The sequence below is a fragment of the Hylobates moloch genome, unplaced genomic scaffold (assembly GCF_009828535.3).
Source record: "Hylobates moloch isolate HMO894 unplaced genomic scaffold, HMol_V3 SCAFFOLD_12, whole genome shotgun sequence".
Taxonomy (NCBI): Eukaryota; Metazoa; Chordata; class Mammalia; order Primates; family Hylobatidae; genus Hylobates; species Hylobates moloch.
Genome location: NW_026652287.1, coordinates 67,538,419 through 67,560,722, shown reverse-complemented (window position 1 = coordinate 67,560,722; position 22,304 = coordinate 67,538,419). Strand labels below are relative to the sequence as shown.

General features: G+C 41.9%; 1 long non-coding RNA gene across 1 annotated transcript in view; it reads right to left on the bottom strand.

The window, feature by feature from the left end:
- Positions 1–11,364: 11,364 nt before the first annotated feature.
- The window catches only part of LOC131380741 (uncharacterized), a 54,331-nt gene continuing 43,391 nt past the window's right edge, over positions 11,365–22,304 (bottom strand). The window contains exons 2-3 of the long non-coding RNA XR_009208897.1: positions 12,389–12,454; positions 11,365–11,476 (exon numbers count right to left, since the gene is read on the bottom strand). This is a non-coding gene — a long non-coding RNA (uncharacterized LOC131380741). The remainder of the gene's footprint in view (positions 11,477–12,388; positions 12,455–22,304) is intronic.

The following is a 22,304-nucleotide window of genomic DNA, read 5'->3' as shown; positions in this document are numbered from 1 at the left end:
AGCAGAGTGAGAGTGTAACTTGCAACTGAACCGAGCCGATTCCTGACCCACAACTGCTTGGCTGGGGAAGCCCTGACATCCTAGCCCTCACATCTCTGCGGCCTCAGTCCCTGGTTTCAAGAGGCTCCTGCCCTGAACACTTCAGATCCCAAAATACTCCCCTGGTACCTCCAACAGATGTGATTTATAAGGCAAGTTTCTGTCTTAAAACGCTTTTCCGGGAACCCTGATTCTTGTTGGTACTGGGGAGTTCCAGGAACGCTCTGTGTGGCAGTGAAGGTGGTCACCTCTGCGGTCTTCCCCCTTGGCAGTTCTCCACGGCCACCTTTGGCAAACGGTGCAATGGGGCTCTGTTGGTTTTCTTGTCTCTATAGCACAGCACCTTTTTTGGCCGCCTCTGCCTTCTTTCTGGCATTCTTCCCCCAAGCCTTAGTCATGGCACCATGCCCGTGCCAGACCTTCTGTGGCTGGGCTTCCGATGTTGTCTGCCACCCCTCAATACTTTCCTTGGATGACGCGATGGGAAACACCGACCTGTGCCAGCTGCACTCTTTAAGTGACTAAGGCTAATCTGGTTGCACAAGACATATTACACACACACACACACACACACACACACACATCATACATTACATACACACACAGGCACACACATTTTAGTACTCAGCCTACCCTAAACCATATAAATCTGTATCTTTGGAGGTGAGCCTTGGTATTGGCATTTTTAAAAGTTCCCCAGGTGATTCTAATGTACAGCCAAGGCTGTGAACTGTCAGGTCAATCGCAATCGCAGCATCCTGGAGGCCTGAGAACGCACACTCTGAAACCAACGACCTGGAATTAAATCCTGGCTCTACCACAAATCTGCTAGCTGCATAACCTTGGGCAGTTTAATTCACCCTGTTCCCTCTGTTTCCTTATTTGTAAAGTAGAGAGGCTGCTGATAACAATATCTCCCCATAGTGTTGACGTGAGGATTAGATAAGACAATACATACTTAGAAGAGCCTAGCGCGGCGGGGCACAGTGGCTCACGCCTGTAATCCCAGCACTTTGGGAGGCCAAGGCAGGCAGACTGCTTGAGGTCAGGAGTTCGAGACCAGCCTGACCAACATGGTGAAACCCCATCTCTACTAAAAATACAAAAATTAGCCAGGTATGGTGGGATGTGCCTGTAATCCCAGTTGCTCGGGAGGCCAAGGCAGGGGAATTACTTGAACTCTGCAGGCGGAGGTTGTAGTGAGCCGAGATCGCACCACTGCACACCAGTCTGGGTGACAGAGTGAGACTCTGTCTCAAAAATAAACAAAATAAAGAATAGCCTAGTACAGAGCTCCATACGGACTGGTTCCTCTCTCTTATTGGTAATTATTTTTACTCAGCATCATATAGTCACCTGGTTCAGGAAGAACACCAGGGTGGCAGCTTCAGGAATATAGAACAGGAGATTTCCTCTCAGGGCAGACTTTGTAAAGGTCTTGTTTCCCCTGAAACAAGATCCTATGAAAGATGTCCTGTCCTAAATGTGACCGTTGCTGCTCCCCAGTCCCTACCAGGTGCTGCAGCTGAGGACACCCGGGGAGTGTCTGCTGCATCATCATCAGTGTGTGCATTTCAGCAACACTTGCCTGGATCTCATCTAAGAGATCCCAGAAGCTTTAACATGTGACTCTGACAGAAGCTTTGAATGTAATTACCAAAATCCATTTCTGCAGCTTGCTCACTGGTGGGCCTGGTTGTTGCAGGCCCACGGCAGCTGTTTGAAGCCTTTGGCACCCTCTCCCTGTCCCCGAGGGGGCTGTGGGACCCAGGGGGTTTGCTCATACCTGGACCGGCCTTTTCCTTCCCTCCAGTTTAGTAACCCTTGCTGTAGAATAAACGCCCTCCCTCGCTCAATGTGCTGCACACCTGTTAGTGTTTGTTTTTCACTGACAGTGTTGATTTAGCATTGGACCCAGCAGAGGATGTGGTTACAGGGCTATGATAAGGCCTCAGAGCTGCTCTGTGGACAAGAGGAAAATGTCAAGTTGGGTAATGAAAACTGAACCGCCCTGTGCTCTGACTTAAAAATATCTTTACCAAAATTATGAAAGCACCACAAAAACAAAACAGAAAATAAACTCTCTCTCTCTTACCCACACTCAACCATCCCAGAAAGGAGTGTGGCATGTTGGAATTGGTACTAAACTCAGGGGCAAGAGTCCTATTGATACTTTCAGCTCTTTCAATGCCTCATTTTCCTCCTATGTTCTGTGAATACTTCCAGCTCTCTCTGCACCATGAAGGGAAGGGTTTGAATGCGCTAAACTTTATGGTCCCTTCTGGTACTCTACCCCGTTGCCCATCACACAGGCCAATGTGCCATCTCCCTGATGCACAATGTGTTCAATTACTGAGCACAAACCATGCAACAGTCATCGTGGGAATTTCTGGGAGAGAAGGGAGATGAAGCAGACACGGTCCCTGGAAGCAAGTATGTAAACAAATAAGCACAACCAAGGGATTCATAAACACATGCTGGCAGAATGTATGTATAGGGGTGGCTGGTTTTCACAAATCAGGATCAAGAAATTTTATAAAGAAGGTGATTCTTAAGTTGAGTGTCGCGTAATGAATATGTACTTGCTGAGGCAGGGTGGGGTGGAAAGGGCGGTGTTAAAGGCAAAAGAAAGGTTCAACAAAGGCTGAGTTGCAACACAGCTTGGTGGGCTGGAGAATTGCAGGACTCTCTGAAGAGTCAGGAGGAGCCTAGATTGTGAGGGGTGTGTGTGTGTGTGTGAAAGAGAGAGGGAGACAGAGAGGAGGAGAGGAGGAGGAAGAAATAAAGAAAAAGAGAAAGAAATGCTGCTGGATACCAGAAGAGATGAGAAATAGCAAGAACCAGATAAAAAATGTATGATAAAAAATGAGTTTAGAGTTTAGCCTACAAACATAGTGAATCTAGTGACAGTTTTAAGCAGTTTTAAGAACGACACTATCATATTTAGGACCCATGGAAACTTCATGCAAAATAGTTATATATGGGAATGATTAAGAGATTAGACTAGGTTCTTGTCTCATTTGTCACTTTTTTTTTACACTGTTAGATAACAGATGTACAAGCAGTGGTATAATCCTATTTCCTTGCTTATTTCTTAAGCGACAGTACTCGAAGCTTCAGGACATAAGTTTACAAGTTGTTGGCTTTAATCTTCAGGCTTCTTTTTTATGCCTTTTCCATTTAGACAATGTACATTAAGAAATTTCCAAAAAGCTTTCCAAGATTAATTCCATTGTATTCTTACCACTCCATCATCCTCCTTTCTCCAACTATTAGGGATTTTTCTTCTGCCTTTTTTTTTCTTGCCTTGATTTTTATCTCACACATGGATATAAAATTATCATGGACATTTTATAACTCTATAATTTCAGTATAGTAAAGGCCACTAATATCTAAATGACTTAAAATAATATTCCCACACACTTAGCACATGCCTGGCACAGAGCAGATGCACAATTAGAAGAAAGCACATAGGCTGTAGGGTCAGAACATACAGTGGTTTCACTCTGGCCAGGTCATTTCATCATTAATGGTTCCCAGCAAGTCATCTTACTCTGAGCCTCAATATCTTCATCTGTAAAATGGAGCTAATAATATTGTTAAAGTCCCTATATATAAATGCAAAATCCTGATCCTCCTACAGATATAAAATGAGCACATGCTAAAGATATTGTTTAACAGGCAAATGTTAAATTTGGTTCAAAGAAGAAGTAAAAAGAAACACAAATTTATATAAAGGAATGTTGAAATGAGTTTACAAATAGGCAGAAACTGGCTTTTTCTATTGCGAGGGTTAAGGGGTGGAGAATTTAATTTAACTCCATTTGGATACTATATATTTATGTATCTTACAGACAAGAATCATTTTCATGTAGGTTATCTACAACCACCAAAGGTAATGAAAGGCACCAAGTCCCCCGTAGAATCAGAATGAGATAAACGGGAAAGGTGAGTGCTGAACAATGCATGGTTTTTCATGGAAGCCAAGCTGTTCTGTATCATGCCTAGTTGGCATCCTAGGTTGCTGGGAGGATTTAAGCTCACATATGTGCAGCACCTTCATAGTCTGTAGAACGTACCAGTTGCCCAGCAAGTAATAACTGGCTTTGTTACTATTAATAGAAGCTATGGATGAAAATTACTTCTTGGGTAAGGTTTTAGTCATCCAACCAGAACGTGTATTCTTTTATTGCTATCAACTAATAGTGTGCAGTAGACTGTCCAGCACTGCTTGATACTCAGCATTAAATGACAAATTTATATTAAGGAAAATATTCTGATGAAATGTGAGATGGCTTTTTAAAACAATTAATGATTAACCTTCTGAGTTAGAAGAGATGATGAGGGCAACTAAATGGCTGCTGCCATCACACTCTGTTTCTGAAAGTCAGTGGGCCTTGGGTCCTATTGCTGGAAAATGATGGTAGTTGAACACAACGCTGCTACTTCCCCTTCCCACGAGAGACCAGTGTGAGTTCAGCTTAAAACGAGCATTTGCTTTACTCTGCTTCTAAGTCCTTATTCAAACTCAACTCTCACTGTTACCAGTCAGATTTGCCCACTCTGCCTTCTATGACATCCCAGCAGCATTTTCTTCGAGGAACCAAGATCGGTTTATGATGTCACTATTGTTGCCAGCAGTTTGATTCTGGATGCAGACTAAGACAAAGAAACTTAAGTTTTTTGAATTCACCTCACTTCAAGTGATAAGGAAGCAAATACAGAAGGAGAACTTTGGAGAGTGAGCGAGAGTCTCTCTCTCTTGTGTGTGTGTGGGGGGGGGGTGGGGGGGGGGGCGGTGTGCCCATGATTAAATAGCAATATGAAAAACAGCTACCCAAAATTTAAAATGATGTTCCTCGCATAAAGCTGAAATAATTTTTCTGGTGAGAAAAGGCACACTGGGATGAGATAGGAACAAAAAGTTGGGTATACATTGGAACTGCTTCCTGTTTTAGTGGTTTGGACACAAAAGTGGTTCTACTTGCCTGTTCTTTCCTTTTTTCTTTTTGAAAGCCTTTAATTTTAGAATTGTAACAAAAAAAACCATCCAATTTTACTTAATAGTAGACTTGGCTTCTAATAACTTCAAAAGCTAGGGAAAGATAGAAAAAGTGCTTTTGATTTTCTAAGCTGGACCAAGTTTCTGGAGCCCCAACCTTCCCATACCGCTTCGGGCATCCTACTTGGTACTTGGGAAAATGCTGACCTAGAGACAGACTTAACTTATTCCACCCTAACTCCCATAGTTGCTATTAACTTTTTTGTGCATTGAAAGAGCTCTTTTGACTGGAGACAAAAATGCTGTGAGAACAAGTATGGGTTGAGGTGGTGGCAAAGGAGTATCTTTGATCAGAAAGCAAACCTCAACTGTGGGTAAAGGCAGGACTAGCCTTTTCATTTAGGGGATTTCTACAATTATGTTGTAAGTTCCTGAGAAAGACCCATTCTGCCAAAAATAACTCTGCTTTGCCAGAGGATGCCAGAAATTCCACAATTTTTAGTTCAGTGACTCAAGCACCTGTTAATTTGCAAGGGTGCACGTATTCAATTCTTCCTCAAAGGCAGATGTGATCATCTAGTGATTCTTAACCCTTCTGGATTATGGATGCCTTTGAGAACTTGAAGAATTCCATACCCCAGAAAAATGCACACATGAACATTATGAGTTGAACTTTTCTCCCATTGCAAACAACAGAAGCTAACTCTGACTAATTTAAGCAAACAGGGGATTTAATGGAAGAAAATTGAGTGGGAGAGGAAATGGAGCTGCTTTGGGCACTAGATAGCAAGAACTAGTTCCTAGTGGGCATACTTTCTTTGTGTGCTGTCAGTGAAATGAATCTGACCAAGCTATGTTTTCCTCTGGCTGTTAGACCATCAAGATTTCCCCAGAGGAACTCTGGCTCAGCTTAGACCCCCAGCCCCTCCACGGCTAAGGAGGTAAGGCTTGTTGGGTCACATGCCACCAAGATAGAATAAGATATGGAGAGGAGCCAGCCCCTAAAGGAGAAATCAGGGTCCTGGCATTACCAGGAGAGAAGGAAATGATGCCGGGCAGGCAAAACAATAAATGCCCAATAAGCACACTCGCTCACTCAGAATTCTGCATATTAGGTAAGCGGGGGAATCAGAAACCCCAGCTCTAAAAACTTGGGTCAAAAAGCCACTGATTAGCTACACCCTATGACCAATATTTAAATGCTCTACACAATATACCCTATTTCCTGAGAGTATGCTTGTTATTAGAAAATCTGTAGCATCACTCAATCTGGGGGATTATTCCACACCCAGTAGGTCTCTCTTAACCATCTTCTTTAGGACTAGAATGCCAGTGATGCTACAAAACCATGCCCCTGGGCTTGACTTCTGATTTCCCTGGTGTGAGTGCAGCATCCAGAGAAACCCATGATGGTGGGGGAGAGAGAGTCTCTTCCCCATCTCAGCAAGATGTCACACGGATCTAGATCTGAAGTGGCCTGGGAGGTATGCTCCAAGGACCAATGAACACATTGTGTTCAGTAACTTGCTGTCAGTGAAATGAATCTGACCAAGTCATGTTTTCCTCTGGCTGTTAGACCATCAGGATTTCCCCAGAGGAACTCTGTTTGGCTCAGCTTAGACCCCCAGCCCCTCCTTGGCTAAGGAGGTAAGGCTTGTTGGCTGACATGCTACCAAGATAGACTTCTGATTTCCCTGGTGTGAGCAGCACCCAGAGACACCCATGATGGTGGGTTTCCTCTACTACTAATTGGAGCACATGGCTAGGGAGAGAAATGAGCTTTTATTGGATGACTTACCCATTTCAGACCTTTACAACTCAGTTCCTCAACAGATGGTGCAGATACTTTGCGAAGCCCACTGTGATTTTCCCCTTGCCTGCTTCTCCAGATGCATCTCAAGTGCCTCTCACTCTCACACACTCATATTCAGCCACATTGCCTCCTTTAAAACTCCTTGTCCTGCTAGAAACCTCAGGGTTTTATCACATATTGTTTTCTTTGTCTGATGTGCCCTTCCCCAGCTCTAGCTAACACCATCTTATTTTTCTTATTTATGGAAGGGTGGAGGCTCCATCTGTCTCATTTACTTTTGTAACCTGAGTCCCAGGCCCATGTTAGGTAATCATTATATGTATGTTGAATGAATGTTGTTCAGCATTGTACAGAAGGAGAGGCGCCTCAAGGATAAATAGTAGAAAAGAAGTGAGTTAAGTTAGTAAATTTAGAGATTGATGAGCATGCTGATGTGTGTAGAGGTGGGAACAGACATATAACATAAGACGCTGACAGAATTGTAGGATAGTCCATTCTTTCAACTTCAGGAATGAAGGCAAGAGAGCCAAGAAAGTACATGGAATACGGCCAAAGATAGTTAAGGTTTTAGATAAAGCTGAAAGCTCATGTATCACTTTTGGTTGCCTTGGCAACAGAACCTTCATCTCATGATAATGATATTATAATATGATGAAGCAAATACAAATAAATAAACATCTTATCAAAAATGGAGCCACAAATGGTCTAGTAAACTTCACCTTTGAGGATAATGTAAGGTGGAATCTTAGAAGGGGTTCTATGCTGCAAAGAATGCATCCTAGGACTTGAGTTATGTATAAAAGGGTTAAACCAGGCCATGGAATTTGACAAACAAAATCTAAAATGCATATGTGGAAACACATCAGGCCATGATCAACTATGATGGTTTTGAATAACAGAATAAGTTATGGGACTTGCCCTATATTTCTGTCATCTTTTAACATCATTATGCTGTGGAACAAACAACCACAAAGCCCCAGTAGCATAGCACAATAAGCATTTATTTTGGCTTATTTTTTCTTTTTCTTTTTTTTTAGATGGAATCTCGCTCTGTTGCCAGGCTTGAGTACAGTGACGCGATCTCGGCTCATTGCAACCTCCACCTCCTGAGTTCAAGTGATTCTCCTGCCTCAGCCTCCCAAGTAGCTGGGACTACAGGCACACACCACTACACTCAGCTAATTTTTGTATTTTTAGTAGAGATGGGGTTTCACCATGTTCGCCAGGATTGTCTCAATCTCTTGACCTCATGATCTGCCCACCTTGGCCTCCCAAAGTGCTGGGATTACAGGCATGAGCCACTGTGCCCAGTCATGAGTATAAGTTGGTATTGCAGTTATGGTGTTCTGAATCAAGTGTGGCTATTTTGACTCTGGTCACTCACATAAGCAGCTGGTAGGTTGGGTGGGCACTGGCCAGTCTAGGATGGTCTTAGCATGCATGGGCTCCACCCTGCTTCATGTGTTCTTTCAGCACACTTCAGCCTACTAACCTGGGCTTATTCTCATAGTGGAGGCAGAGTTCCAAAAGAGGTGGGAACATGTAGGGCCTTGAGGCCTATGTCTGGAACAGGCACACTGTCATTTCCATCACATTCTTTGTAGCAAATTCAGTCCTGATTCAAAGGATGGAGAAAGAGACTCAACTTCTTCATAGTATGAGCTGTAAAGTTATATTGCTAAGGGCATAGATCCAAGTGGGCCATTAATTTTATCTGTCAGTGCAATTAACCAACCATACCAGAAATCAACTTATTATAAAGCTATAGTAACTAATTCAGTATGATATTGGTATAGAAATAGATAACTAGAATAAGGATATGGTATTATGACCCAAAAGAGACTCGTATGATAATAAAATATCATAATGACAAAGAGAGTGTTGCAAAGTCTCTGTGGGGAAAATGGTAGACTATTTAACAAATGGTTCTATAACAAGAGGCTCTCCATATTGGAGGGGTGGTGGGGGAAATGGTTCCTTCCCTCACATCATGCACAAAAATTAATCTCAAGTTTATAAGATCTAAATGTAAAAGGCAAAACTTTAAAACTTTTAGAAGACAATATACTAGAGTATCTCTACAGCTTGACTGTGGGGAAAGATTTCTTAAACAAGATACAAAAGGTGTAAACTATAATTAAAACATAGATAAATTGAATTAAATTATAATTTAAAACTTTTATGCAAAAAATTTCCAAAAAGTGAAAAGAGAGCTCCAGTCTTCAGGAAGATATTTATAAAGCAAGTAATTGAGAAAAGGTAGTATTGAGAACTAACAAAGAACTTTCAAAAGTTAATGAGAGAAAAGTTACTAGAAAAAATAAACAAAAATAAATGTGCAAAGGAAGAGGAAGTACCCAGAAGAGGAAACCTAAATGGCCAATAAGCACATAATATAATGATCAATCTCATTAGTTAGTTATTGGGCAAATGCAAATTAAAACCGTAATAGGCCCTGCATGGTGGCTCAGGCCTGTAATCACAGCACGTTGGGAGGCTGAGGCAGGTGGATCACTTGAGGTCAGGAGTTCCAGACCAGCCTAGCTAACATAGTGAAACCCCTGTCTCTACTAAAAATACAAAAATTAGCCAGGCATGGTGGAGGTCACCTGTAATCCCAGCTACTCCAGAGGCTGAGGCAGGAGAATCGCTTGAACCCAGGAGGTGGAGGCTGCAGTGAGCCAAGATCACACCACTGCACTCCAGCCTGGGCAACAGAGTGAGACCCCGTCTCGGGAAAAAAAAAAAACAAAAACATAATAAAACATAATTTCACATCTTTTAATTTGCCAAGGATTATGCAGGTTGGCAATATCAAGAATTAATGTGGAGCCACCGGAACTCTCATACACAGTGGGTAGGAACTGAAATTAGCAAAACTACTTTGGAGAACAATTTGGTAATATCTAGGAATCTAGGAAAGTTGAATATGCACATACCCTATAACCCAGCCATTCCATGTCTATATCTTAGAGAAAGTGTTACATATTTTTCTCAATCCACGCATGAGAATATATATTGCAGTGTTATTTGTAATAGAAAAATGGTAAACATCCTAAATGTCTATACATAGTATGGATAAATAATACTGGCATAGTCATACAGGGGAATATTACACTACAGTAAAAATGAATGAACTAGAGCTAACATAGCCACACAGGAAAAACACTCACAAGTATAATGTTGGATAAAAAGCAAGTTACAGAAGGCATATGCAATATGATAACAGTTTAAGACCCTATTAAACCACACTATATTGCTTAAGAATACATACATGTATAATAAAAGCATAAAGATATACATAGGATGATAAAGTAAAAATTCAGGATAATACTGCAAATCACCTCTAGGGAAGAGGTCAGGTTATAAAGAAGAGAAGGTAATTGGGAAAGGTCCGCAGGAGGCCTCAACTGTATCCATAATGTTATATTTCTTAAGCTGGGTGATATAACATAAGTGCTTTTCTGATATTAGTCTCCATATGCTATTTGTATGTCTGATGGTTAATTTTTAAAAATAAGTGAATATTTAAGAGTCTTGCTTTGAAAAAGAAAGAAACAATGGGGCTGAAAGAAGAACCTAAATAACGTTAGAATGTTAACACCTGTCTATAGGCTTCTCTGGGTCTCCTTACTCCAGCTCCTCTCTCTAATCCACACGACTTGTTTGGAAACATTAAAGATAAATAGGTTTAAAAGAATGGTTAAGTAAGTTTGAGGAATGCTGGGTAAAACAAAGCTAAATATGCGCTCTTTTCTGCAATACTTGTCAGAGTCTTTGAAATGCTAATGGCACTGTGAATCTCTGAGTGGGAGAGAGAGTCAGCAGTGTTTCTCCCCTTTAAGTCCGGAACCATTTTTTCATGCGGCATGTCAGGGCAAGGGTTTTCCATGAAACACATTTTGGAAAAAGTGCCCCCAGACGTTTCATTTTCCCGTCACCAGCGTCTATCCCCACGTCTCATCCTGCCCACAAATTCCACCTCCTTATCAAGCCTCATGTCTTTGTCATTTCGTTTCCATCTTTCAACGAGCATAGCTTTCCCAGGCTTTTGTCTTTCACGAAGGCAACATGGCGTCGTGAAAAGAGCACTTAGCTATAAATCTGTGAGCAATCCTGGCCTCAGTGCTTCTTAGCTGGGGCACCCAGGGTGGGTTATTTAATTTCTCTGTGCCTTGGTTTCTGTCTACAAAAGGGAGAGAAGAATTAAATCATTTACCCCATAGGAGAGTTGTGAGTATTGAGTTCATACCTACATAGTGCTTTAAACTTTTTATGAACTTACAAAGTGTTGACTAGATTTATATAATAGAGAGAAAGTAATAGTTTTCCTACCCCAAGAGTCTGCTTTTGGAGACTCCATTAATTTCCCAGGGCTGCCACAACAAACCGAGTGGCTTAAGCAACAGGAATGTATTTTTCTCACAGTTCTGGAGGCTGGAAGTCCAAGATCAGGGTCGGTTCCCTCTGAGGGCTGTGAGGGAGAATCTGTTCCCAGCCTCTTCCCCAGCTCCGGGAGGCTTGTTGGCAGCCTTTGGTGTTCCTTGACTTCTGCTGCACCACCCGATCTCTGCCTTCATCTCCACATGGCGTTCTCCCTGCATGTCTGTCTCCAAATTTCCCTTTTTAAATAAGAACACCAGCTCTATTGGATTTGGGGCCCACCCTACTCCAGTATGACTTCATCTTCACTAAATATGTCTGCAACGGCTCTATTTCTAAATAAGGCCACACACATTCTGAGGTGCTAGGGGTTAGGACTTCAACATTTGAACTTTCAGGGGACACAATTCAGCCCATAACAAAGACCAATTGAAATCATATCTATGAAAATGCTGTTAGATTCCTGTAAAGAGTTACAGAATATAAGATTCTGCTTTTGTCACAAATGACCACATCTTAAAGCATCTAGTAACACTTCATTGGAGCATACAGCCGGAGCTTGCCTTTGTGCACCTGAGACAGCTTTTTGGAACAATATTGAGCAGAGTTTGTCCAGGGACTCTTTAAAGTGCGTGCTTTCTGTTTGGTTCTAAATCTATGGCCAGTAATTGATTGTTCTACCTCAACTAACACAGAAACGTCCATCTTGTTAAGAATTACTCGATACATGGCGTTTGCATGTAAAAGGAGCTACTGCAGTATGCAGAGAGATTAAACAATTTCTTGGAGGCAAGAGCTCCATGAAATTTCTCAAATTAGCTGGGCCATTCCATAGTGAAACTACGTGGTGAATCTAGCTTTCCTCAGGCGCAGGCTTGTGTTATGCCCGCTGGCCCCATGCTTTCTTCAGGGGACACTTCTACAACATTGTTCCCTTAGAGAAGAATTCAGAATGACATTAGGCCACTTTGAACCTAGTAAGACTGTTCATATCAAAATGACTTTTTGATATGGTTAAGGTGAGGCAGTATATAGCACAGTAGTAAAAAGCATGAACTCTGACGTCCAGCTTCCTGGGTTTACATCCTAATTCTACCCGTGGGATCTTGGGCAAGAGACCTCAGCAACCGTCACCCAATAACCATACTCACCTGATGTGGCTGCTATGAAGACTGAATGAGATAATCCATGAAACAGAACAGTGTCTGACACACAGGCTGCATTCAACAAATGGTGGTTATTATTACTCTCAGTGTACTGACAGGCCCTCAGAAAAATCACTTTGAGATAACCTCTTCCTTTTAAATTGTGAAAAATAAAAACAGTTATCCCAACCAACACAATCACTTCCAATTTTATATATTCTAGTTCCTGTGAAATACCTACCTGGCGTATGAATATAATGTTGTGCTGTGCCATTTGAATGTTGGCAGTTTTTATGTTCCCAAGCGGTTGTTCTTAACAGCTGTATCAAATTCAATTAAGTTACGATACTGTGTTAGGTCATTCTTGCATTGCTATAAAGAAATACCTGAGACTGGGTAATTTATAAGAAAAGAGATTTAGTTGGCTTATGGTTCTGCAGGCTGTACAGAAAGCATGTTGGCATCTCCTTCTGGGGAGGCCTGAGGAAGCTTCCAATCAGGGCAGAAGGCAGAGGAGGAACAGACACATCACATGGCAAGAACGGAGCAAGAGACAGAGAGAGTGGCAGGGAGGTGCTACACACTGTTAAATGACCAAATCTTGTGAGAACTCAAAAGCGAGAGCTCACTTACCACCAAAGGGATGGCCCAAGCCATTCATGAGGGATCTGCCCCCATGATCCAAACACCTCCCACCAAGCCCAACCTCCAACACTGGGGATTACAATTCCACAGGAGATTTGGGCAAGGACATACATTCAAATCATATCATACACCACCTTTTACCTAACAGTCCTCCTATGGTTTGATATCTGGACTTTGGGGATTTGTTACTGATTAATATCACTTTGTGCAAGCTAGTGAGCTTTTTCCCCATTAAAACCGATAGACCAGGGCAATCTCCCTCAAACTTCTGCCTAAGTGTCTTTGCTTTAGTTTAGCCCTCCTCCACTGTTGTTTTGACCTAAATTACCTTCCTCATAATCTATTTCCCCATATCTCTGTTCCCCAAAGTCTAGATAAAAAACCACAGCTCCATTATTGTTTCTTATTCTCCCTTTGCAGATTCCAGGCTCCCCGTTCTGTTCCTTGCTGTGTGTGTCACCGTGGATCTATTTGTTACTCCCCACAACCCACCCCACCATAGAGCTCACAAGCCCCTTCTAGGGACATCAAACTGGGTAGACCACAAGAATAGCGCCATTTGGTATCCCATATGCTCCCCTTCCTATACTGGGTATGTTTGTAGAGTCTAAAAGAGAAACAAAGCATCTTTTTCTTTTTTTGCCCACCAAACTCCTGCTCATCCTTTATCACTAGGCTCAAATGTACCAACCTCTGTGAAACACTTTCATTTCCCCAGCCAGGGCTCACCGCTTCATCATACTAGTCCCAGGGCACTTGCTACATATTTTAGTATCCTCAACAATGAACAAAGGAAGAGCTGTCTCAAAAAAAAAAAAAAAAAAAAAAAAAGTTACATTAAATATGTAAAATGTGTTTCAGTAAATCATTATGAGAGATCTGCTTCAGTTGCCTGTTTTGACAGGATTGAATGAGATTATAGCAAAGGCTTGGGAGTCGGACACTTTGCTTTGAATATTAACTCTACAATGTGCTTGTTAGGAAACCTTGGGAAATATAAGCCAACCTTTGAGTCTCAGCCTTCTCATCTGCAAAATGGGGTCATCTCTGTCACTGACTTCCTCACAGCGCTGATGTGCACCAGATGGGATGATAAATGCAAAGCACACAAGCACATGGTTTAAAGTGGTAGTGATTAAGGCTAGCAAAGAATTCGAGACCAGCCTGGGCAACATAGTAAGACCTTGTCTCTACAAAAAAATGTAAAAATATTAATCAAGTATGGTGGCGCATGCCTATAGTCCTAGCTACTCAGGAGGCTGAGGAAGGAGGATTGGTTGAGCCTGGGAGATTGAGGCTCCAGTGACCTATGCTCGCACCACTGCACTCCAGCCTGGGTGACAGAGAGAGAGGCACCGTGTCTCAAAAAAAAAAAAAAAAAAAGACCAGCAATAAAGATCCTGAAAAGTCAAAATTGGCCAAAAGTATTATCCCCTGTTGAATTTTGTCAACAAACCCCAGGTTCCTACCTCTTAAAATATAAATGGGGGCAGTACCATTAGCTTACCAGGAGCTAGAAGCCCATGATTTCAAGGAGTTTCCTGTGTGAGTATTGATGGGTATATTCTGCTTCTGCTTCAGTCTCTCAATATTTTTTGCCTGCTCTTTTCAAGGGTGTTCTATTTACCATAAAGCACTGCTAAAAGTATGCCTCACCCTGTCCTCCTCCAACTCGCAGTCTTCTCCAGGCCTTTCCCACAGCTGCTCTGTGGCCTGAGACTCGTTCCACGGTTGCCTTTTCTTTGAGCTGAGAATTCTTTCTAGCCATCCTGCTAAGAAGTGTGAATTAAATGTGTGATCCAGAAGGGTTGATGCATCAAGTCATGAATAACTATAGCTCATTGATTATAACTAATAACTAATCTAATAAAAGATGATTGACCCCAAAGGGTCACCAAGTGGCATTGTTATGAACAGAAGAGGAGGAAACAAAGAGAGGGAAGAAAATGTAGATCCAGATGGGATTCCCAGGATGAAGCCCCAGGCAGCCAGAGGTAGTATACTGTGTGCATCCCTTGGGAAAGGAAGGAAGTATATAAAATGGAGGAAAATGGAAGACGGGGAAGAGTGGTAGCCCACATCAAGCTTTGCCAGAGGCCAACCTTTCTGTCTGCAGTGACACTCGTTTGCAAGGTTGGTGAATGGACTACAGTCTCTGAATAGATAAATGAGGGAAGACAAAGCCACCAGGGTCTAGCCAAGCTCACAGGCCTGGTTAGCACTGGGGGACCAGTGCTGGCTAGTACCAGGTATGCTTACTAGAGGCTGTCAAACCATCCAGGGGCAAGTAAATACGTACTCACTGGCCTTAGAAAGACTCTAAAAACTTGAAGCTCTGCCTTTGATTTAGGTCGATAAGATATAAGAGATTATTAAAATGTAAAAGGTTGCTAAGGAATAAAACTAAAGCAATGCCAAAGAGCCTAATCTAAATGCAGACAAAAAATAAACTCACAGCTCTGTTTGCTTGGCCCAGATGCCTGGAGCATCTTGAAAGAAGGCACATTTCTGCACCTGAATAATGTTAATCTTGGGTTTAGAAAGAGGTAGAGTGAATATGGAGACTGCTCAAAATCACTTCTGATTATACTTAGATATTCTGGGAAACCACTCAAATATTTATTTAAAAATTGCATTGTGGAAGACATGGTACTAGAAAATAATGATGATAACCACAACTAACTTTATTATGATACCTTACAGCCGACTCAAAGCTTTTCACATGGTGGAGGATATTCACTGATCTCCAAATAATGTGCAAGTGTACAATGCTGCATGAGCCATGATTATCTCCCTTAAGGAGTTTACAATCCAATAAGAGAAGAAAGGGACATACACAATGTAGTATAATACAAGTTGGATGATGATAAGGGTTGTAATAAAGGTAATAATTTATGATTGTCTAAAAATAGGTTACATAAAGGGAGTATTGTTTAAAATGGACTTTGAACATTTGATAGGTGGAGGTGTCAGATAGATATTTTAAGCAAAGGAAAACATCATGTACAAGGGCAGGAAATAGAAAATTGCAGCATGTGTTCAAAGAACAAGTAATGCAGGAAGGCTAGGTTGTGGTGGACATCTGTTACTTTTGCTTACTCAGTATTCACTCTCTATTCTCTTTGTCATAGTAACTCTTTTCCCCTAGGGAAGCCCATCTATTCTTAGTATCTGAAAAGTAGAGTTGACCCCACTGCTGGATTCAGAGTGGGGTCTGTGATCATGACTTGACCAATCACCACCTTCATCTTCTTGGATGGAATGATTTGTTTAGAGCTGAGCACAGAACTCAAGTCAACCAATGTGCCAAGACTAAATCCCAAGAATTTTGTTGGAATTTTAGGAAAGAATCAATCGCTTTCCATGAGATCACTAGCTGTGAGGATAACGTAAGCCTGGAATTTCTGAGTCTCTCTGAGGAGACTGCTCGCCACCGAGAGAGACCAGCACATTTATACACTTAGATGTTGCCATGATGGAAGAGACAACACATCCTCTCAATGTTTAGCCAGTCCAAATTGCTTTCTGTCACTTGTAACCATAAAAATCATCAATCCATAGCTGAGGACAAATTGGAGAGGGTCTTGAGTGCCCCACCAAGGAACTTCATTCTCTCGTCAACAATAAGTAGAGTCACAGGAGGTTTTGGGAAAGTAATAGATTTTGATTCTCCACACCAAAAACAGTTTGAAGGCAGTGTCATAGGCAGGAAACTGGGTAAAACATTTTTACAAAGGCAAGGTCAATGGTAGGAATTGTGACTCTCTGTGAGTTCCCTTTGTGGGTTCATGGACTCACCATTGTCATCATTTTGGAAGCTTACTGTGCCATAGGCATTGTTCTAAGCACTTCATACACATTAACTCATTTGATACTCATGCCAACCCCACAAGACAAGTTCAGTTACTCTCATTTAACACTCGCACCAACTCTATGAGGACGGTCCAGTTATTATCCCCATTTTACAGAAAATTTTGTTCATTTTTTCCTCTAGAATAAAATTTCAAAATAAAATTTCAAAACAGTGAACTGCAAATAGCAGTTCACTATTTTATCTCCACCATCAAGAATAGTTCCTGGGACATTACAGGTTCTCAATAAATATTTGTTTAGTGAAATGAATAAATGAGTGGTTCAGGCAGCATGATGTCTCTTCCTTCAAATTCTCTCCTGAAATGCTCCCATTAACCATGATCACCTGGGTAACCCAGAGGAGCATTACTTCTGTGTATAATTAATCATTTATGTCAATGTGATGAGAATGCAATGAGACCCCCTATTATTGGAGCTGGTAGTCTGAGGTGAGTAGGAAGTAGGTGGTATCTGCAGGGGCACCAGAGAGGCACAGGCACAAAATTGAGGCACAAGCAGGTTAACAAATCCCCAATGTCTCACAACTAATCAAATGGCAGAACCAGGATTTCAACCCTGGGAGTCAGGACCCAGAGCCTGTCCACAAAAAAGACAAGCGTCAACATCATGAAGTTTTGCAAGCTCCAAATTTCCTTCTCCAGTGGCCCATCCTTTCTCCTCACTGACCTGGATGTCCATATTTAGAATCATTTATTTGACTTAGGAAAGGTAGTTGGGAGTGTTGTTTCTAGAATGTCCTTGTTATATTGTTACTTGAGTAGGAGAATAGGGCCTGGCCTTTTCCCATTGAAACATCAACAGAGCCTTAAAGGGCACAGGTAAGTTTTGTGGGGTTTTTTTGTTTGTTTGTTTGTTTGTTTTTTTGAGATGGAGTCTTGCTCTGTTGCCAGGCTGGAGTGCAGTGGCACAATCTCGGCTCACTGCAACCTCTGCCTCCCAGGTTCAAGGAATTCTCCTGCCTCAGCCTCCCAAGTAGCTGGGATTACAGGTGCCCACCACCATACCCAGTTAATTTTTGTATTTTTAGTAGAGACAGGGTTTCACCATGTTGGCCAGGATGGTCTCGATCTCTTGACCATGTGATCCGCTGCCTGGGCACAGGTAAGTTTTAAAGAGAAAAATGTGGAGGAATTAGGATATTGGGGCACTCCTCAGGGAAATACTGAATCTCCCTGGTGTTGGCAAAAGGGCACCTGGTGTAGGGTTAAAGAAAAAAGGGGCACAGAGAGAGAATTTGTTTCCTAACATGAATATCATGTCTCCTTCAAAATGCAGATTTCTGTCAAAATTCCCAAAAGCACATTCTTGCAATGCTGTGCATACTTCCATAAATGGCCCTTGCCTGTGTTGTTTCAGTCAGTCCTTGGATACAGCAAGAAGAAGTCGAGCCTCCCAAGTACTGTCACTGTCAAGTTCCTTCTCTCTGCCAGACCTTCCCACAGCCCCAGATGGTGTAGCTTCTCCCTCCCTCTCATTTCCTGAGCAGGTGGGAGAAAGGAAAGAGTTAGAAAAGAGGCAAGAAGCATAGAATTTGCCAGTACTAACCCTGGCTCTCACCCACCCATCCAGCATGGCTGATGCCAAACTGGCAATAGATTTGTAAGTGTTTGAAGTAGCCCCAGGCCCATGCCTCCCTGGTGCCCCTGCAGGTACCACCTACTTCCTACCTACCTCAGGCTACCAGCTCCAATGGTGGTATCATTGCATTGACATAAATGATTAATTATACACAGAAGTAATGCTCCTTGGGTGACCCAGGTGATCACATTAATGGGAGAATTTCAGGAGAGAATTTGAATGAAGAAGCATCATGCTTTCTGAATCACTCTTTTATTCATTTCGTTAAACAAATATTTATTGAGAATCTATGATGTACCAGGGACTATTTTTTTTTTTTTTTTTTTGAGATGGAGTCTCGCTCTGTCACCCAGGTTGGTGGAGTGCAATGGCGTGATCTCGGATCACTGCAACCTCCACCTCCCTGGTTCAAGCAATTCTCCTGCCTCAGCCTCCCAAGTAGCTGGGATTACAGGCGCATGCTACCACACTCAGCTAATTTTTTTTTTTTTTTTTTAGTAGAGACAGGGTTTCACCATGTTGGCTAGGCTGGTTTTGAACTCCTGACCTCAAGTGATCCACCCGCCTCAGCCTCCCAAAGTGCTACGATTATAGGCACAAGTCACCGTGCCCAGCCACCAGGGACTATTCTTGGTGATGGAGATAAAATAGTGAACTGCTATTTTCATGGAATTTTATTCTAGTGGAATAAATGAATAAACAAAGTAATAAATATACAAGCTCATGACCTATGATAAAAAGTGCTATAAAGAAAAATAAATCTGGATAAGGGTAGTTAGAGAGGAAGGGATTGCTAATTTAGGAAGAGTTGTCAGGGAAGTCTTCACTGAGGAAGTAGAGGCAGCAGCAAGCCAAGTGAAATTGGAGGGACATTATACCCCAGCTGAAGGGGAAAAACAGGAGATGATCATTTTTGGCATGTTTGAGGATAAGAAAGACTGTGTGGCTGGAATAGAATGAACAAGCAAAAGAGTTACAGGCAATGAAGCTGGTGAAGGAACTGTGGGCTCGATAAGAATTTTGTATTATATGTATTTTTAGGATGATGGGAAGCTATTGGCGGATTTTTGTGCAGAAGAATGATATGAAGTGATTCGTATTTTAAGAGGTGATTAAGGCAGAAAGAATGTAAGCAGGCAAGTGAGGGAGCAGGGAGACCAGTTGATCTAGGTGAGAGATGAAGGTGCCTGGACCAGAGTGATAGTGGTGGAGATGGGAGAAGTGGGCAGGCTGTAGATAGATTTTGAAATTTAGAGCCTTCATCTCATTTTGTGGCTGTGTCAAGGAAACCCCTGACTGTGTTACTTGCCACTGGCTCACCTGTGATGTCAGCCATGCAACTGAGATGGATAGTTCCCAGGAGCTCACCTTCACCTGGCTCTCTCTCCAACACTAAAGTAGCCTCCTTGTCCTGCAGGCAGGCACACCCAAGAGTACAGGCTGGAGGCATTTTTATGCCAGGAACAACCCTTGCCCAACAGGGGACTGGAGCTACAGGGCTAAATGTTCCAACCTCCTATCTTTCAGGTGGAAGATTCTAGAAGGCATTCTATATACTTCTCAAAGATCCAGCCTACATCGGTGACCTTGGACACACCCCCTCATGTTGACTTGTCCTCCTTCCCTGTTTCACTCTCCTGACTCTCTCCCGCTATCCTCACTCAATTTCTTGCCCGAGTCTCTGGTTTGAAGGAACTCAACAAAGATAGGGCATTTCCCACTCTACCTATTCCTTACTTCCAATAGTTATCTCTTTACGCCCAAGGTTGTTGAGGAAAACTTCCAGGAAACACATCCGGGGAAAACATCCGGTCTATCATTTTCTTTCAAGGATCTATGGGGTTTATAACCAGAAACAGACCTTCCAACCCTCAAATTCTCCAAAATAGCCATCATCCATCCCCACTTCAAAGATCGACATCTACAGCCTAGTTTGTGAAAATTCAATTGAAAACCAATTGAGCATTAAAGGGGAAAATAATCAGAGACATCTTCCAGGCAGGAGAATATAGGATACTATAAACAAGGTATAGTCTCCAAATCCATAGATGACTTTGTAATGGACCTGAATGGACACATTGCAGAGTTTATAAACAATAAAAAGACAGAGATGCAGCTAAGTGATAATTCAGCTAAGAGATAATATACTTCAATGCGACTTGGCAAGAATCACTTAAAGTGCATTGGCTGGTAGGTTCTGAACGTTCTTTATTAGAAATGACTGTAGATTAAAGAGATATGAGATAAGTGAGTAATACAAAGCAGAAGAAATCCTTAAATCAAAATAGACATTTTAATAACTATGCTTTAAATAAATCCCCCTCTGAAGTCTTCTAATGTTTAACAGCTGCAAAAAAATATGACACTGGGAGAAGCTAATCAAAAAGTTTAATAATGCAGGAAACAAAAGAGCAAAAAGGAAACTGAAACACCACATCTTCAGCCCCTTTAGGCTTCTAGCCTCTCTCCCTCTCTGGTGCTACCTGTGGTAGCACCCCCCAGCACCCAAACACCCCACAGTTTGGGAAGCCTTCTAGCTAAAACCTGTGGAGCCAGACAGCCTGGATTTGAATCTCAGCTCTGTCAAGGTTCATCTCTGTGTGCCTGGGCAATTGTCTTAGCCTTCCAAGCCTTGGTGCTCATGGCTAGAAAATGGGACTAAGCCACCTGATAGGGTTGTTGGAAGAGTTAAGTGGGCTAATTTATATGAAGGCAGAGTAAATACTCAATAAAATGTCAGCTATTGCTTTACTATTACTATCTTGCTAAAGTGGCAGAAGAGAGCTAGAGGTAAAAAGAAAGCAGATCGAAAGAACAGAAAATAAGAGGGAAAGGGAGCCTTAGAGGCTACTGAAAGTTTGCTAAGTCACAACGATATTCAGGCAGTGCACCCAGGCAGGCTGACTAGCTGGCCTGGGTTTAGATGGGTCGAAGCCCCACCTAGTTAATAAATTCTGACTATCATTCCTGCCTTGGCTTTTGAATTATTAAACCACAGAGAATCCACAGGATGTAAATCTTACAATCCTTTAAGAAATCAATACGGTAACACATATCAAAGGCTATATTGTATAGCTGTAACCACTGTATCCCACTCCTGGGAATTTATTCAAATACAATTGAATACGGGGTTGATAACCCCCACACAGTTGAAGATCTACATGTAACTTTTTTTTTCCTTGGAAGAGTAACTGTCACCAAACCAAGTATAACTTTTTCTTAACTTTTATTTTAGGTTCAGGGGTACACGTACAGGTTTGTTATATAGGTAAACTCAAATCATAGGGGTTTGTTGTACAGATTATTTCATCAACCAGGTGTAAGCCTAGTTATTACACCTGGTTATTTTATTAGTTATAATAATAACTAAAAGTTATTATTAGTTAGTTATTTTTCCTGCTCCTCTCCCTTCTACCCTTCACCCCCTCGTAGGCCCCAGTGTCTGTTGTTCCTCTCTTTGTGTCCATGTGTTATCATTTAGCTCCACTTATAAGTAGGACTATGCAGTATTTGGTTCTCTGTTCCTGGGTTAGTTTGCTAAGGATGATGGCCTCCAGGTCCATTCATGTTCCTGCAGAGGACATGATCTTGTTCTTTTTTATGGATGCATAGTATTCCATAGTGCATATGTACCACATTTTCTTTATTCAGTCTACCACTGATGGGCATTTAAGTTGATTCCATGTCTTTGCTATTGCGAATAGTGCTGCAATAGACATAAACTTGTATTTGTCTTTATGATAGAATGATTTCTATTCCTTTGGGTATATACCCAGTAATGGGATTGCTGGGTCAAACAGTAGTTCTGTTTTTAGCTCCTCGAGGA